The sequence below is a fragment of the Crocodylus porosus genome, unplaced genomic scaffold (assembly GCF_001723895.1).
Source record: "Crocodylus porosus isolate Cpor-Errol unplaced genomic scaffold, CroPor_comp1, whole genome shotgun sequence".
Classification (NCBI taxonomy): domain Eukaryota; kingdom Metazoa; phylum Chordata; order Crocodylia; family Crocodylidae; genus Crocodylus; species Crocodylus porosus.
This window is the reverse complement of record NW_017728947.1, coordinates 16,834,360-16,851,875: the sequence shown is the minus strand read 5'-3', so window position 1 is coordinate 16,851,875 and position 17,516 is coordinate 16,834,360. Positions and strand designations below refer to the sequence as shown.

Below are 17,516 nucleotides of genomic sequence, written 5' to 3'. Positions count from 1 at the left end.
AGGGGAGTAGGAGGATATGGAAAAAAAGCTGAAGGCTCCATGAAAATGTTCTGCTGTATGAATATTTTATACCTTTTTAGTTATTATGAGACTATTGTTATTACCGCTAAGGAGTGCAGAGAGACAGTAAAATAATTATGATTTCCATTCTGAAATTCTCTCATTATGTCTTGTCCATTCTTTCAAAAGTAGCTTTCTATTTAATGGATTTTGATAAACATTTATTTGTGTTAATTAAAAAAAAAGAAAGAAAGGAAGGAAGAAAATACTACCAAATCTGACTTTTAAACATACAAGACTTAAATCTAGTTGATATAGTTTAATGTAGTGGTCTCTTAAAGAAGAGAAAAAGAAATATCTAAACAGAGTATTTAATCTGAAATGTTCAATTTCTTTACTGAATAGTAAATATTCAGTTAGCATACAGTCAGAAAATAGTAAACAGAAATGTGTATGTAGCCAAGCTGTCACATTCTTGGTGTAGCCAATTTTTACGGTCTCATTTTTTGAGTTCTGTCAAGTCTTCCAGGTTAGGGACAGATATGATACATAAACCAGCTTAAGTGATCAGAAATTGGTTTAAACCTGTAACAGTACAGAAGCTCAGTGCACATATACCAGTTTCAAAATGTCAGAAACTGGTTTAAAATAAACTTGGTTGAATGTAGTATCAGATTTAAATGATTTGGGTCACAGTGGTTTATGAAATGTCTGTCCCAGACCCCTTCCTGGTTTAAGTTTAAATCACAGTCCCTCAGCATCCCAGCATATTTTTCAGTCCTGCCTGGGCTGAGCTGCACTGTCTTCTCTAGAGAGCAGGGTTGGTCTTGACCCTTGGCTCTCTAATTGGAGAGCTGAGTGAGGGGTGGCTGATAAGAGGGTGGAGGAGGCAAGCCTGGCTGGGGATGCATCCCACTCTGTGGGGGGAGGGAGGGAAAGGGAAGGGACAGGAACTGTCCCCCCAGGTAAACCCTGGCTGTGGTCTGGGGCCGAGGGGAGGCGGTGAGGTCAAATTTACTGCTGGCTGTGACTGTAGACTAGTAATCTCAGAAGCACCTTGTCCCCGATGGGCCTTCGTAGATCTCTACTAGTAGTCTGGCTCTCCGTTTTGGTGACCACCCTCTTCACCGAGTGTTGGTGTTACTGGGTTTGGTTGTATTCCCACTTCACCAACCCTGCTTCTCTCCTGCCACAACTTTGCTGTTATCTCAGTGGGGCGGGGCTAGTCCACAGGTCCCTCAGTGTCCCGGGTCGGCCTCGTCGGTTACATACGGGACTCCTGCCACCCCTACACCCTGGCCTCATGCCACCTGTGGCCTCCACTTCCCTGCACCTGCTCAGTGGTGTTCCTGCAGACTTCTATAACAGCCTTCCCCGCCTGTATAGGTGTCCCAGCCCTACTGCAATAGATAATCTCCACCACCGATCCGTCACCCTACACCATGAGCTGCGTACTTCCTCAAAGTGACCCTTCTATATGGACTTATCACCAGCACCCTCTGATAGTGCCCAGGAGTAATGCCTCCTGGATGGATATTTTGCCCTGTCCCCTTATTCTTCAGTTGACGCCTTCTATTCTTGGCGGTGATCCCGCCCCGATCTTTCTCTCCTGCCAGGTGATCCTTCAGCCTCACGCCCCTCTTCGGCGCTTCCCGCACCCACTGCCTTGGCACTTACTTCCTGTGGCTCAGAATCCTCCTGGGTGGTCTTGATCCTCCATCGGTCACCTGATCTGGCGCCTCAGGGTCTATCTGCCAGTGATCCAGCTGTTCTGCCTCTTCTCCGGGCCGCCGGACTCTCCAGCACTCCGGCTCTGCAGCGTCTGTCCTGCTGGGCTAATGGCGGGGATGGCTCTGACAGCCGTTTGCTCCCCTCTCCAACCGCTGCCTCCGGAGCGGCGGCTGCCATTTTTAAACCCCCCCAGCCGGCGTCTGATGTCACCGTCAGCTGCTGGCCGCAGCCGTACGTAGACGTGGCTAACGAGCTGCGCGGGCTCTCCCTTCATCACGGCGTCCCTCTTGTCCTGCTGTCCCGGTAAGTCTTCTTGGCTTCCTCGGGTCCCGGGACACACCTGAAAGCAGGAAGAGGAAGTGATGAGCAAACCTTCAGAGTCCTGCTGCTGTGAACTTGGACAGCAAATCCCAGACACCTTGAAGGCAGTAAAAAGTGGAAGTGAACACACAGCCCATGGTGGCTATGTGCCAGAGAGCTGTGCTTTAGCAACTCCAACTTCCGGCTTGAGCCACTGCAGGCATGCGGCTGAATTTCCTGAATCAAAGGTAAATGTCTGTTCACTTCTGTTTCAATTTAATCTCTGCAGCTTAAACTAACCTGCAAAGAGTGAATCAGTTCAACCTCAGGCTTTTTGACTGTACTTAGCCCCAAACACCTACAGCTCTCATGTTGTATACTGCTTTGCACATTTTACCTCAAAATTTGGCTCTGTGCATGGAACAGAAACCAGGGGGTGCGCTATAGCACAGCCCTCTGGCATGTAGCTAGCATTGGCTGTGAGTTTGGTTTGTCTTCCGGCTGCCCCTGAGGTCTCTGGGATTTGCAGTCCAAAATCACAGCAGTAGGACTGTACAGGGTTGCTTATCACTTCCTCTTTCTGCTACCAGGTGCCTCTGGGATTTGTAGTTCACAGTTGCAGCCAGCAGCAAGTTTTTAGCAGGGCAAGGCAGGGCAGCTCTGTACTTGTGGGAAGAGAAGTTTAACCTAACTCCCTGGCCCCAGACCACAGCTGGGGTTTGCCTGGGGTGGGGGCAGTCCCTGCCCCAACCCTTCTCTGCTGGAGCAGACAGCACAGCACAACCTAGGGTTGGAAAGCATGCTGGAATGCTGGGGGACTGTGATTTAACTTGAACAAGGGAAGGGTTTGGGACAGAAGTTTCATAAACCAGTTTGACCCAAATCAGTTGTGTCTGATACTACATTCAGCCAGGTTAATCTTAAACCAGGTTCTGCCTGTTTGAAGCTGGTTTATGTGTACTGAACTTACAGGTTTAAACCAGTTTCTTAAACCGATTTATGTGTAGCTTCTGTCCCTAGCCTGGGAGTGTAGCTGAATCTAACAAAGACCGAATTGGTGCAAGCTAGGCAGTGGGCGGCTAAAAGAGGTAAAGCAGGAAAGGCTTCCAGCATAATGGTAATCTAACACGTAAAATGAGAGAGGCCCTGCTCAACCATTAATTTCTAGTATCATAAGTATGGTTTTATGCCAGTTTTACCATTTCATTTAGAGGAACATTTTTTTCCTGGTACAGTGATACTGGTCCCATCACAAACACAGATGTGACTTTATTGTTAGAAGGGTATGTCTATCAATGCAGCTTTCTTCCCTTCCTATACAGAGGTGGTTATACTGGTATATGATTGTATCCAAACTAGGGAGGTTGTATTGGTTTAATGATAGCAGTACACTTCCAGTGGTACAACTTTGTGTATGTAACATGTAGAATCCCATGCTCACAAGACCTTTCCTACTGTTTCCATACCACTTTGGGGCTGTACAGAAGCAGGTGGATATAAAAGCTATGTGGGGATGTGTGTATGCTTATCATTGCAAAATAGACCTGAAAGACAGAAAGTTAAAGGAAAGGACATGGGATTTGGACTTACTGGCTAGGGACAGACTTTACACACAAACTAGTTTAAGTGATCGGAAACTGTTTTAAACCTATAGCAGAACAGAAGTTCAGTGCATATAAGCCAGTTTTGCAAATGGCTGAAACTGGTTTGAGATAAGCCTGGTTTACTGTATTATCAGACTTAACTGATTTGGCTCAAACCAGTTTATGCAATGCCTGTCTCAGACCCTTTGCTGGTTTAAGTTAAACCAGACTCCCCCAGCATCCCAGATACTTTGCAGCCATGGGTGGGGCTCTGCTCTCTGTTCCAGGACAGCAGGGCTGGCCCTGCCCCTCTGCTCCCTGGCTGGAGCTCTGACAGAGACTGCAGGTACAGCAGCATGTGCCTGGCTTCCTCCTGTTTTCTCCCCCCCGCCCCGTTTCCCCCTTCCCCAGTGATTCTTCAATCAGGTATGCACCCCCCCCTCAGCATTAGAATAGCATACATCTCTCAGCATTAGTTAGCAGACCACATGCTGGCTACGGTCCGTGCTGGGGGAGATGGGACAAAGACAGACAGGACAGTGTCGGCTTAGGGCTTTTTGGAGCTAATCAACAGGTAGCTGGTAATGTCCCTCCATTCCTTCCATGGCCAAAGTTGTTTAACAAGTGCTTGAACTAATGAGAGAAGCTTTTGTTTCATTTTATGGGCTGATAAATGCTAACAGCTCCCTGTGTAACTCCCTGCTGTGTAACTAAATGCTCTGTTATCAACAGTAGTAGTGCGTGGGGGAGCCCTCACCCTAATCGGAGCATCCTGCTGGGGCCTGGCCAAACCACCCCTCAGCTCAGCAATGTGGAAGGGAAGGGAAGGCTGCTCTAGTGCCCCCTGGTTTCTAGCCTGGGGCACTGCAGGCATGTGCCTGCATTTCCCCAGTCCAAAGGGGATGTCCCTACAGTTACAAACTGTTTTAGCCTAGCCAGGTTAGACTAACCTGGAAAGATTGAATAAATTCAGGCTCAGGCTTTTGAATGTCTGTCTTTAGCCACATAGATGTAGTGCAAACTTGTGTGTCACAACGAAACTATTCTGTGTTGAACCACATTAAAGACTTTGACAGAAATATCTGTGGTTAGTCTATAAAGGTGCATATCTTTGAAAAGATATGCTTTCTAAAAACATCTGAGCCAGTGGTTCTCAACCAGGACGCTATAGCAGTGTTAGCACTGTTAGGTGTGTGAACATGATTCACAAGACAAATGGAGAGATTTCAAAAGGAATTCAGTGTTAAAATCATTCTAACTTGTTGTCTTTCTGAGTTCTTTTGCATGAGAAGCAATTGCTGTCTTGTTTTTTCTATAGTCAAAAATCAAGTGAAAACTAAGAGCTGACATTTTATAAGGGATGCCTTGAGTCTAATGAGGGACATCTGGGGTCTAAAAAAGTTGAGAGCCACTGATCTAAGCAATAACTGCTTCAGAGGAATTTGAAGTATACCTATATGACAGCCTGAAATTAGTAACAACAAGATGGGAAGCTTGTAGCTTGAGAATGCAAAGAGAAAAAATGTTGACTAGTTTTTTAGACTTGGATCTTCAGACAACAGGGACAAACTACTGTCTGTAATCACTGAGTAATTAACTGAAGTTCAATGTGGTCCCTGACTACTTTGAACTGCAATAAGTGGCTCTGATGAAAGTAACACATCAAGGCCAGAGACGGCATGTGTAAGTTACTTTATCCACATTTGTTTAAGAGGTAAGCAGGTGTAAAGCTTTTTATGGTCTGTGTTCAGGGGCTTGATACTAATCTGTTTATGATCTATCGCAGGGTCCTTTATTCATAATTAAACAAATATACTACTGTTTTAGAACTGTTAACTCTGAGAGAGAACTGAGAGAGCAAAATTCTTGCTAGTTATCACATAGTCTGAAAAATGGTAAAGACCTAAAAGAGAAGTTTATGTAGTTGTAACGTATCATAGAAAATTAGGGTAGTAGGGGACCTCAAGAGGCCATCTGGTCCAACCCCCTGGTTAAAGCAGGACCATCCCCAATTATATCAGCCCAGCTGAGGCTTTGTTTAACCAGGTCTTTAGAAACCTTCTATCTTCAATTTACTCAGATGTGGCTCACCAGTGCCGAATGGAGGGGAATAATCACTTCCCTCAATCTGCTGGCAAAGCTCCTATTAATGCAGCCCAGTATGCCATTAGCCTTCTTCACAAAAAGGGCACACTTTTTGGCTCATTCAGTTTATTGTCCACTGTAATCCCCAGGTCCTTTTCTGCAGAGCTGGTGCTTAGCCAGTCAATTCCCAGCCTGTACTGGTTCATGGTATTGTTCTGTCTTAAGTGCAGGACTTTGCACTTGTCCTTATTGAACCTCATAAGATTTCTTTTGGTTCAGTCCACCAATTTGTCAAGGTCTGTGAATCCTTGGCCTGTCCTCCAGCATATCTACTGCTCCACTCAGCTTGGTGTCATCTGCAAGCTTGCTGAGAATATGATGCTCTATTTCTGCTTCCAGGTCATTGTTGAAGATATTGAACAAAACTGGTCTCAGAACCAACCTCTGGGTCACTTCACTTGATATCGCCTGCCAACTATCCACCTTACATCCCATTCATTCAACTCATACTTCCTTAGCTTAGAATGTTGTGTACTAACGTCCTTAGAATGTTGTGGGAGATCAAACAAAAGACTTGCTAAAGTCAAGGTATATCACATCCACTGCTCTTCCCACATCCACTGAGCCAGTCATTTTGTTATAGAAGACAATCAGGTTGGTCAGGCATGATTTGCCTTTGAATCCATATTGACTGTTCTTAATCACTTTCTCCTCCCAGGTGTCTAGAAATGGATTCCTTGAGGACCTGCTCCATGATTTTTCCAGGGGCTGAGGTGAGGCTGACTGGTCTATATTTCCCTGAATCCTCCCTCTTTCTTAAAGATGGGCACTATATTTGCTCTTTTCTAATTGTCTGGGACCTTTCCCAGCTGCCATGAGTTTTCAAAGATAATGGCCAGAAGCTCCACAAACACATCACCCAACTCCCTCTATACCCTCCAGTGCATCACATTTGATCCCATGGACTTGTACACATCCAACTTTTCTAAATAATCCCATACCTATTCTTTTGCTGCTGGCTGCTGACCTCATACCCAAGCTGTGCTTCCAGGTGCAGTAGTTAGATTCATAGATTGTAAGGGGGCTGGAAGGGACCTCACAAGATCACTGGGTCCAGCCCACGAGGGTAGGTGATTGCACCACATCTGGAGGGAGTTTATTCCAGGGGTCTGGACACCCTAACTGTGAAGAAGTTTTTCCTAGTGTTAAGCTTCAAATGGTCTTCCAGGAGTTTGTGGCCAGTACTCCTGGTTTTCCCCAAGGATGCCTTGGTAAACAGTTGTTCTCTGAGCCGTTGATGTATTCCCCTGATGTAGCGGTAGGCTGCTACCAAGTCTTCTCTCAACCTTCTCTTTTTTAGGCTGAAGAGGCCCAAGTCCCTCAGCTTTTCTTCATATGACTTGCCTTGCAAGTATCTGATCATAAGGTGGCCGTTCTTTGGACTCTTTCAAGCTTTTCCACATCCTTGTTGAAGGGCGGTGCCCAGAACTGGACCCAGTACTCCAGCTGTGGTTTCACCAATGCTGAGTAAACCAGAGGAATCACTTCTTTGGTTTTGCTTGAGATGCATCGGTTGATGCATGCTAGAGTATTGTTTGCCTTGCTGGCTACAGCATTGCACTGGTGGCTTATGTTCAAACTATGGTCCTTTATTACCCCTAGGTACCTTTCAGTTGTGGTGCTAGTCAGTTTGGTGCCACCAAGCCTGTAAGTATGTTGGGGGTTGTTTGTCCCCAGATGGAGCATTTACACTTCTCAATGTTGAACTTCATCTGGTTCTGATCCGCCCAACTTGCCAGCCTGTCTATATCTGCCTGTATCTGCAGCCTATCTTCAAGCATGACCATGCTCCCCCATTAACTTGGTGTCATCTGTGAACTTGGCCAGTGAGCTCTTCACCCTCACATCCAAATCATTGATAAAGATGTTGAAAAGCACTGGACTAAGCACAGACCCCTGAGGGACACCACTAGCCACTTCTTACCAGGATGACACAGATCCATTCATTAGAACTGCCTGGATCCTACCTTGCAGCCAGCTTCCTACCCACCTGACTATCGAGTAGTGAAGCCCACAACCCTCCAATTTGCCCATGAGAACATCATGGGATATTAGATCAAAGGCCTTTTGGAAGTTGAGGTATGCAACGTCAACCTCTGCTTTCTTGTCCAGGTGGTGAGTCACTTGGTTGTATGAGATTGAGAAAACAAGACCTGGCCATGACAAAGCCATGCTGGCTGTCATTCAGAATCTTCCTCTCCACAAGTGTAGAACTAGTACTGTTGCCTGAACAGGGAATTGAACCCTAGACTCTCAGATTAAAAGTCTGATGCTCTACCAACTGAGTTACCCAAGCCCTAGTTAGGGATCTAATCTTACCTGTCAAACAGTTCCTTTGTTCCTTGCAATAGCATGTCAATATGTTTTTGCTTGAGAATACGTAGAAAATGCCTTTGATTTTTATAAAATTGCATATAATTTTTCAACTTTCTCTTCGTTGTATTGATTAAAGCTTTTCTGCCTCACCCAGAATCATTAAATAGCAAACCATCTGCTAAAAACAGATTGGCAACATTTCTAGCAATTAACATTAAAAATGAGTCTAAATATATTTTAAAGATTGTTTCTATTTTTGTTTTAAGATGAAGTGGGAAATAAAAGCATCTGACACATTCCTGCAGAAGCTGGATCTAATGACTGACTTGCAATAACTTGTTAAATATCAGTCATGCCTGTACCACATGTAGAAAAATGAGCTAAGGGAAAAGTAGGCGGTAGAAGGACATTTGGTAGTGTTTGCAATGAAACCCTTAAAATGCATGGCCGTGCCTTTACCATTTTTATTGGTTATACTGCAGTCAACAGTTTGTCTGACATTCATCCCAAAGTGCTCTTTGTATAGCTGCCAGCAGTGAAATATATAATGATGGCAGTAAAACTGACTTGTTTGTGGAAGGTGCTTTCTGACTGAGGTCTGGTACTAGTATTCCAGATTCACGTAAGTAATAGTTTCTCATATGAGTAGCTTTGAAATCAGTAGGAATTTACATGAATGAAAACTATCAATGTAGGCCTTTGTAAGTTTGAGGCCAAAAAAGGTTTATGCTCCTTACGCATCTGGGTTTGTCAACTTTGTGCTGTGTCACTTTTATATGAAGTTACAGGGGAACTATATTGGGGAAACAACTGGATTGAGCTTCAGTGAGTTAAGACCATCCGATTAGTCCATGTTTCTGATGCCCCTTAGTTAATGAAAGGTAATTCTGGTTATTCTTAACAATCTTGTACATAGGGAATATCATTTTTAATTGTCCAGTGGATGGGGAATATTAAAGAACAAGGCCTTCTCTTCTAGTTGCAGCACAGTTACTATACATTTCCATCCATAACAAGGCCACTTTGTACTACTGGAATGATATAGGGCTGTTTTGTTGTGAAGATGGCAAGTGGACTACTGATTTGATGTCTAGCTGAAGACTGCTTGCCATCTGAGAAACCCAGAAAAACCTGAGTAATATTTACTTTATTTAAATATCTCCTCTTTATAGAAGGGTCCTGAAGAAATGAATAGAGATTAAATTCCCCCAGCATAAAAGAACATGGACTTTGTTCTTTCTTGGTATAAAATTATATCCCCCAGAGGATCTGATTTCTTATTTCCATCTCTTTTTCTCTGATGAACCCACATAGTGTTACTATAACTAGTAATTTTCCATGGTGTTGTTGGGAATGGAGGTGGGACATATGACCTGTTTTGAGTTGTGTATAGGAGACCTTAACACAACTACTCTCTCCCCTCTCCAAACAATTCTTGTCCTTGCCATTGCTGGATTAGATGATCTGCTAGTTCATACATAGAACTATCATACCCTTACCACCATGTAAACCAGTGATTTGAAATAGAAGCAACATGTCCTCAAATATGTAAGACAATGCAGTCATTGAAGAAATTGCAAAAATTGTTAGCAACTGAATTACAAGGCAATGATAAATAGTCTATAGCACGCCCTCTACCTTTTGCCTATGTCTGAAACCTATGCTTCAGGCTCTTAGCTAGCCAAACCCTTTTAGATGCTGGTATATGGCCACATATTTTTTCAATGTATCTATAATGAACACTGTGCAAATCATGCAAGAGCTTTGATCATGAAGATAAATTGGGAGAACATACTGGTATGCCAGAACAAGTGACACAGTGATGAAGGGGAACCTGGTTATTCAGTTGTGCTGTATTTTAACTAGTAAAATGAGCACATTTTTCAAGAAAAATTTTTATTTTTTACATGTCTGTGCTACTCTATATTCAACATTCAGGCTCCAGAATTTTATTAAGAGTGACTTGAAATTTGTAATTTGCCTCTCTGCCATGTGATGAGAACAGATGTTATTTTCTCCTAACTCCCAGACACCTGCAACTGGCAAAATTCCCCAAACTCAGTTAATTATCATCCAACAAGCCGGGCTCATTCAAGCAATTTACCTACAAAGACCAATTCAGTCCAAGGTGGAAGAAGCAAACATCAGTTTCATCAAGATTGGAATAAATTAGTCAAATTTGACTCAATTTATTGATATGACTTTTAAAAAAATTAAACTTAGCTGGTTTAGGAAGTCAGTACTTCCATATACTTTTCAGAACATTAGTCAACTTTCGTGACAGGAGAAATTTTTATATACGCCTCAATAGTTTTCTCAAGGCTCAGATTTTAAACTATTAAACCAGTAGTCAGCAAACTTTTTAACACACTGGGGCCAGAACAACGTGGCTCCAGTCTGATGAGGGTTGAGAGTGGCTTTGCTGTCATGTCAGTGATTTTATTTTGGGGGCTGGAGGGGGCTTTCCCCGCATCCATGCCGAGGCCAGTTAGATGGAAGTGGTGACCGCGCCATGGCTGCTTCTCTCAGCACCCCTCCCAGTTAAGTGCAACCTCAACTTCTAGCTGATGGACTGTGCTGGGGTTGGAGACCTATAAATTGCATCTGTACTGCCTCTGCTTTTCTCTGCTCCCCTGTCCCTGCCTCCCAGCTGCAGCACAGGCACAGCTGGAAGCTGCCCAGCCCTGGCACAACTCTCCATTGATTGGAAGCTGTGCCCATGCTACAGCCAAGGGGAGGGGGAGTAAGAAGTGGCTGCAGCAAAGGTACAGCTGAAGCCTACATAGCCCCAACACATCTCCTCACAAAGCCCTTCAGCTCCATGGGTTGGATTCAGTGTCTCCATGGGGTGGGTTAGCCTGCAGGCTATATATTGCTGACTCCTACAGTAAGCCATGGCTTTTTTTTTTCTGTTCAGGAAGCTTGATTAAAAACAAATACATCTACGCCTGCAGTATGAGTCTCCTCTTGTCCAAATCACACCTGTGTAAATTCAGTAGCTTCTACCAAATTATTCTTGGTTTGTACCAAAGGAGGATAAAGCTTATAGTGAAGGGAGACTGGAACCTGACATCTTAACTAAGTGGGCATTCAACAAAAGCCATATAAAGCAAAGCAGTTCACTATATAAATCAAAACCATCGATAGCTATAAACAGTGATGTACAAATAACCTTGAGAACATTTCAGACATCTATGTGTTGAAGAGGTCAAACCAAAAACCTGAACCCAAGAAAACAGCTAGATTTTCCACATAATTTTCTCTTTGAGACATTCAAGCCTAGATTTCACAATGGACCTACATACTTTCTGAAATGGAATGGACCAGAATATCAGATCTGAACAGAAACCTTTGGAAAAATTTGGATACAAATATAAGGGTCTGGATTGTCTAACCTAGTTTTGTTTCGCATGCCATGTTTCAGAGCACACTGCTTATTATGCCTTCCTTCTCTGCCCCAGTCCCTACCCCTCTCTGCCTTCCCCCTCTGCTCCAAGACTACATAGTTTTTCTCTGCTTGCCGGTAAGTTTGTTTCTTTGATTTTTTTTTTTTTTTTTTCTCTGTGAGCCTGCTGAAAGCATGGAGCCCACTGCTTGGGAGTGTCCTGAAACCACAGCTTAAGGACCCTGATTAAGCCTGGGGAAGTCATTAATCTATGTTTAATAACATGTGGATTAATGGCTTCCCCAGGGCTTAATCAGAGTCATTATGCTGCGGTTTTGGGCCATGTGGCAATCTGCGGGGAGGGGTGGAACTGCCAGAGCCGCTGGCCAATTAGAGCCATGGGCCGGGAGGGGCACTGTGCTTAGCTAGTGAAAATGGTGACTGGCCCCAGGATCTTCCCTTAAAATTGTCCGGCTGCATCCTCAAGTTCAGTAAACTCCTAACTATGTGGTAAATCATGAGACTTTTGAGTCTTGACTGCATAGTTTGTGCTATGTATAAGTAGGTACAAAAGTGGTGGTGCTCAGAAGTGTTTATGGAGTACTACACTGTGCTAAAATTTGTAACAGTCATGTTTAGGGTCAGAGTCAGACACACAGCAGTTTCCTGTTCCTTTCTGCAGTTTCTTCCTTCCTCTCCATTCCTTCTACCCCCCTTGCTTCCCCCTCCACTTACTGTCAGATGCAGCTCACTTCCACCTTGTGCTTGGGGAGACCTTGAGCAGGCTCTGATAGTAAGGGAGTTAGAGGCGAGAAGGCTGCAGAGGAAGAAGTTGCAGGGGGCAGAGGGTAAGGGAGTCCCCTGATCCCCATAGCCACTATTTTCCATGCTGTAGCAGTAGGAGGAGGATGAATTCAAGAAAATACTCAGATAATTAAATTCTATACCTGGAAAATTATAACAAATTTGTAAATTTTCCATATATAGAATCTAATTTTGGGGGGTTGTATTATACTTAGGGTCATCTTGTATTCGAGTAGATATGGTAGTATGGTTGGTTGCTTCTGCTTTCTGTCCCTTGTTTTTGTTACTCAAGAGGCATATTCCTTCAGAAGGCAGGAGGCAATAACAGTTTGATTTTTAATGTAATAGAGAGGAAAACTGCTTCACCAAAGTCTGTCCTTGTTGGTGCTCCTGCTGCAGCCTTTGGAAATTGAAAACCATTGCCTTTACATCATCTGCTTTGGTACCAGGGCACAGTCTGGATCTTAGTCTATAAACACTTGATGGACATAGAAAATGCTTCTTGACTCTAAAAATATGTTCCTAAAGATTTCTTCAATGTGAAAAAGAGGAGGGAGTAAATGCAATGTAAGCACCAGAACATTAGCAGTACTGGTTTGATTAGGAACAGCACTGGCAAGTAAAATGTGCAGGTTTTCACTGACTTCAAAGAAAGAGTATTGCATTTGTGCAACAGTAATTCAAGTAAGAATCAGATCTTGTCAGCACAACTGGTTGGAGATGGTTTGTCAGTGTTAATGCTTAACACTTTTCACTTAATTTAGTGCATATAAACACACAATCTTCGAAAAATGTTCCTTTGAAAAGTAATTTGAATTGAAAATATGTGTGTGTGTGTGTGCATACATGCCTGTTAGAAATTGATTCACAAAACTATGAATTTTTGTTTGTGACTTTTAAAATTCATCTGGGAATTTTAAGATTTTTTTTGTGTTTCAAACTTCATTTATACACACATGCTTATTTATTTATTTATTTTGTTGCACTATTACCACTCACATTATTTCACACTGCTGATTGGAAATGTTCTGTTTTATCACTAAGAGCGGGTTTGACTTAGGGCTTGTCTGCATGGAAAACAAACTAGAGCAGCAGTTAACAACCTTTTCAGATTGCGTGCTGGAATGACCCAGCTCAGGTCAGAGGTGGATAGAGGAGTGCTAGGACCTGGTTTCTGCTGCCAGTTTTTTCCCTGTGATGGCTTGAGGAGAGCTGCCACAGCTGTCACTTCTACCCACAGCAGTGCAAAGAGAGGACTGCTGCCAAAGCCCCACATTTGTGGGTGAGATCAAATGGCTGCACAATCCCAGATCCAGCTGGTTGGCCATAGGTTCCTGACTTCTGAACTAAGGCACATCTGTTATTCCCCAGTAGTTTTTGATATGGACAATGTCCTTCCTCACTAAAAGTACTTTAACATGGTTTCGTTTAATCAATTCAGACTTAAAAGATGTTGCTTCTGAAGTGCCTTCAGTTTTTAGAGAAGCAGTTTGACAAGTATGCACTATTGTTATTGGCAAAATGAGAAAAAGGCAAAATAAAAATATAAAACAAAAAATAAAATTTTGAAATCAAACTTTTAGACAGCTAGGCTTTGGGCTTTCTATTTTTCAGTACATTTGAAAAAGTATATGCTGATTTGAAAGGGAAACAATCTTCAAGTCAAAATTTCCTGCAAAACCAGAAATTTTTGATTTTCACCTCCTTCATAAATGATTTCTGCTGTCATTAGGTCAGATCATTAAGTGGTATAAACTGAAGTCTTTAGACTTCTGTGTTACTCTCATAGTTTATACCACTTAAAGCTTTGGATCCTGGCTTATTGCCATTATCATCAACATTTTTATATGAGAATACTGTTTATAATGGAACACTTTAAAACCTTAACCTCTGCACAGAGAAGTAGGTCAGCATCTTTATGCTTTTCTTATGAAAAGTATTCTGGAGGCCTGTGTGTAGCCTGGTTCCTCAACAGTCTCTCATTCTCCTGGGGAATGTAATTCTTTCTGGCTGAAAGTCACCAGTCACTACACAACCCTGTTTTGAGGGCTAAAGTAGGACATGGCAGGTGTAGAATTTGTGTTGGTGCTTGCATAGGACTGAAAGTCAAGAAGTGAATTTGTAACTAGGCTGGGATTTTACCTATATCACTGCTTTATTTAGCCTTTGACTTAGTCTCTCTTGTTGATGCCTTTCATTATCCAGTTGATCATCAGCTAGATGCCCCAATTACTACTACTACTAATACTATTACTACTACCACTTTACTCCTGTTCTTTTTATTTTTTTGATCGTCTCATCATATGACAAGCATAGTATGAATCCTTCAGTAGATTATTTTATCTAGTCTATCATTTGTCTATTATTTGTACCTAATGCATTACTGAGGTGTGTAGTCTAAAGAAATACATTGTATTATAAATTCTTGTTCAATTTTCTACTTGATATATGCGATTTTTTTTTTTTTTATTAGAACCAGATTTATTACAAACAGTGCAGACTTAACCGAAAAACACATGAAAACTCAAGACAATGGACAATCTGGTCTTTATGTAAAATTTTCAAGTCACTTGAGCCAAAAAGGAAAATTCTCAAAGTGCATAAGTCATTTGGAAGCCTAAATCCCTAAGGCTCCTAAAGGCCTAGGACACTTTTGAAAATAAGAATTAAACTTCTATGCCATGTTTAGGCATCTTTCAAATTTCTGACTGATAGTTTGGTGACCATTTCTGTTCTGGTGAAAGAAGTACTGAAATTTTATATCAGGTGCCTTCTATCTCTGAACACGTCCTGTTTCCCTAAGAACTGTTTTTATTAGAGAATAAATGTGAGCAGTAAACAAAAAGAGCAGCTTTATCCATGTTGGGAATTTCCCTGAGAGACTACAGTATCATGGAATCTTTGCTACATTTCATAGCTTTCTGGCTATTCAGTATTTCTAGGAATTAGCTTCATACTTGCAGAAGTACATTTAGTTTGGCTTGGTCTGGTCTATCCGGCAATCAAAATTGTCACTTTGATAGGCAAGGGATCATTTCTCTGTCACAGAAGGTGAGTTATTTTTTGTCTATAAAGTTGCTGGTTAGCTACAGTCCAGTTGGCATATGGGCAGTCATACTGTGTACTACTTCACTCTGTCTTAGCAGCTACTTGAACCGTGACTCAGATGGAAATGATTCAGTCTCCATGGCAGCTGAGTCTAGAGCAGGCTATCAGCTGTGCTAAATATAACTTGTTGCTTTTCTAGGACAAATTCAGAGCCAGTGTCAGTGGAATGTCACTTCAGTGGGGTCAGTGGCTCTGTTCCTGTTTATACCTAATCTGCATTTTAGCTCATAATGTGGTAACCACTAGGGGTGTCTGAAGTGGGTCATTTTCAATTTGGATTCAGCCTGATTCAGGGGACAGTGATTCGATTAGTTGATTTGGATCGCTGTCCCAATTTGATTCAGCTGAATCCAAAGCTGAAGATTCAGTGCTGATTTGGAGAATCAGCAATTCGGCTGTAGACACAGCTTTAAATGTTTTCTCTGTATACCTTGAGGTACTAGGCATGGCTTGTGAATGCTACGATGGTGCAGTGAAAGTGCTTCTGGTCCACTTCTGAGTCTGCTGCCGAACACCTCTTGGTGTTTATGAGCTGCCTGGCACATTGAGGTATGTAGAAAAAACTTTTAAAGTTGCGTCTATATTTGAATCATTGAATATCTCCAAATCTGTTCAGATTTGATTCAGAGAGATTAAAGGGTCTCCTGATTCAATTTGGATTCAGCGATTCGGCTGCCGAATCGGGCCAATTCTCTGCCAAATCGAATGGGCCACTGAAGCTTTGCACAGCCCTAGTAACCACTAAGATGAATACAATTGAGATGTAATCTGCATCCTAGAATTAAAAATTCTGTACGACCTATATTTGTTAGGACGCATCCCATCTAGCGAATGGCAGTATTTTCCAGCTTTCCAGCTGAGTCCAGAATTCTGGCTTGGGTCAGGGCTTTGATTTTCACATAAATTAGCTGGCAGAATCTCCCATCACAGTTTGCTCCCTCTTCTCAGAGTTGAGACCAGCTCTTGTGTGAAGATATCAACTTTTGCTGGCCTGTGAAGCAAGAATGAATGGAAACTGCACCCCAGTGTCTTGCCAATCAAAGCAGTGTTACTGTTGTGCTCCCAGGACACTTATAGTCCTTGTAATTTTTAGGAGAGGAGGGTTTTTGAGTTGAGGCCAATTTTGTACAACAGAAGTATGTGGATTAGTGGAATGTAAGATGTATCTGGATTTACAACTGCTTTTTCAATAAAAAGATATCCCAGACTGAAGGTTGAATCTGCACAGTATTTAGAACGGGGTTGTTACTGCTAGTAGATCTGTCAGTCATGAAAAAGATGAGTGTCTGGTGACAGCCTTTCATTTTGACGATTCTGCCAAATAATTTCCCTATTAGAGACTCATAATCTGGGAATGCTTCTACCACTGGATGGGAGAGTTTTACAACTGCAGCCTGGTGCAGGTGGCATGCTTCGTAGGGTGGTGTGAAGCTTTGGAGAGATTCGGAGACATTAGTGATTTGGACACAGACATAGCTGTAAATGTTTTTTTCTACATATCTCAAGGTACCAGGTGGTTTGTGAATGCTCTGATGATGGGGTGGATGGAGCATCCCATGGGAGCACGGCGGGGGTGGTCCCCAGAAGTGCTTCTGGTCCACTTCCAGATCTGCCACAGAGCACGTGGGGGACCTCCCCCCATACCCCCCAGCTCGGCGACTGGTGGGTTCAAGCTTTTGGGTTCAAAAACTGTTCATCAGGCTAAGGAAGTTTCAGCAGTTGACGTGTGCTCTTCCCACATCAGAGCCATCAGTATTCCCGGATCTTAGTTACATCTCCAGAAATGTAATATATCTCATCCAATGCACCAAATGACCTGATGGAAAAATATGTAGGAGAGACCAAACTACAACCACGCACCAGAATGTATGCACACCGTAAATCTATCAAAGACAGGAATACCCACTTACCTGTGGGGATACATTTCTCACAAGAAAACCACTCTCTCTCCAATCTCTCAGGCTGATCCTCAAGGAAACTTATAAAACACTTCCCAGAGATGAGCCTATGAACTCTACTTTACTTTATCAACCTCCTGGATACTAAAAATCATGGAATAAATATAAACATTGGATTTATGACACATTGTAACCTGCCTGACATCTGACTCCCCAGGTACCTCTCCACTAGTCATCCCCCTTCTC

At 42.8% G+C, this 17,516-nt stretch overlaps 1 protein-coding gene and 1 non-coding gene across 4 annotated transcripts in view; one reads left to right on the top strand and one right to left on the bottom strand.

Moving 5' to 3' along the window:
• GALNT18 (polypeptide N-acetylgalactosaminyltransferase 18) overlaps nt 1-17,516 on the top strand; it is a 540,998-nt gene that overhangs the window by 98,241 nt on the left and 425,241 nt on the right. The gene's annotated exons all lie outside the window — the stretch shown is intronic.
• TRNAK-UUU lies at nt 7,983-8,055 on the bottom strand. Its single transcript has one exon. It is a non-coding gene; the product is annotated as a tRNA-Lys (tRNA).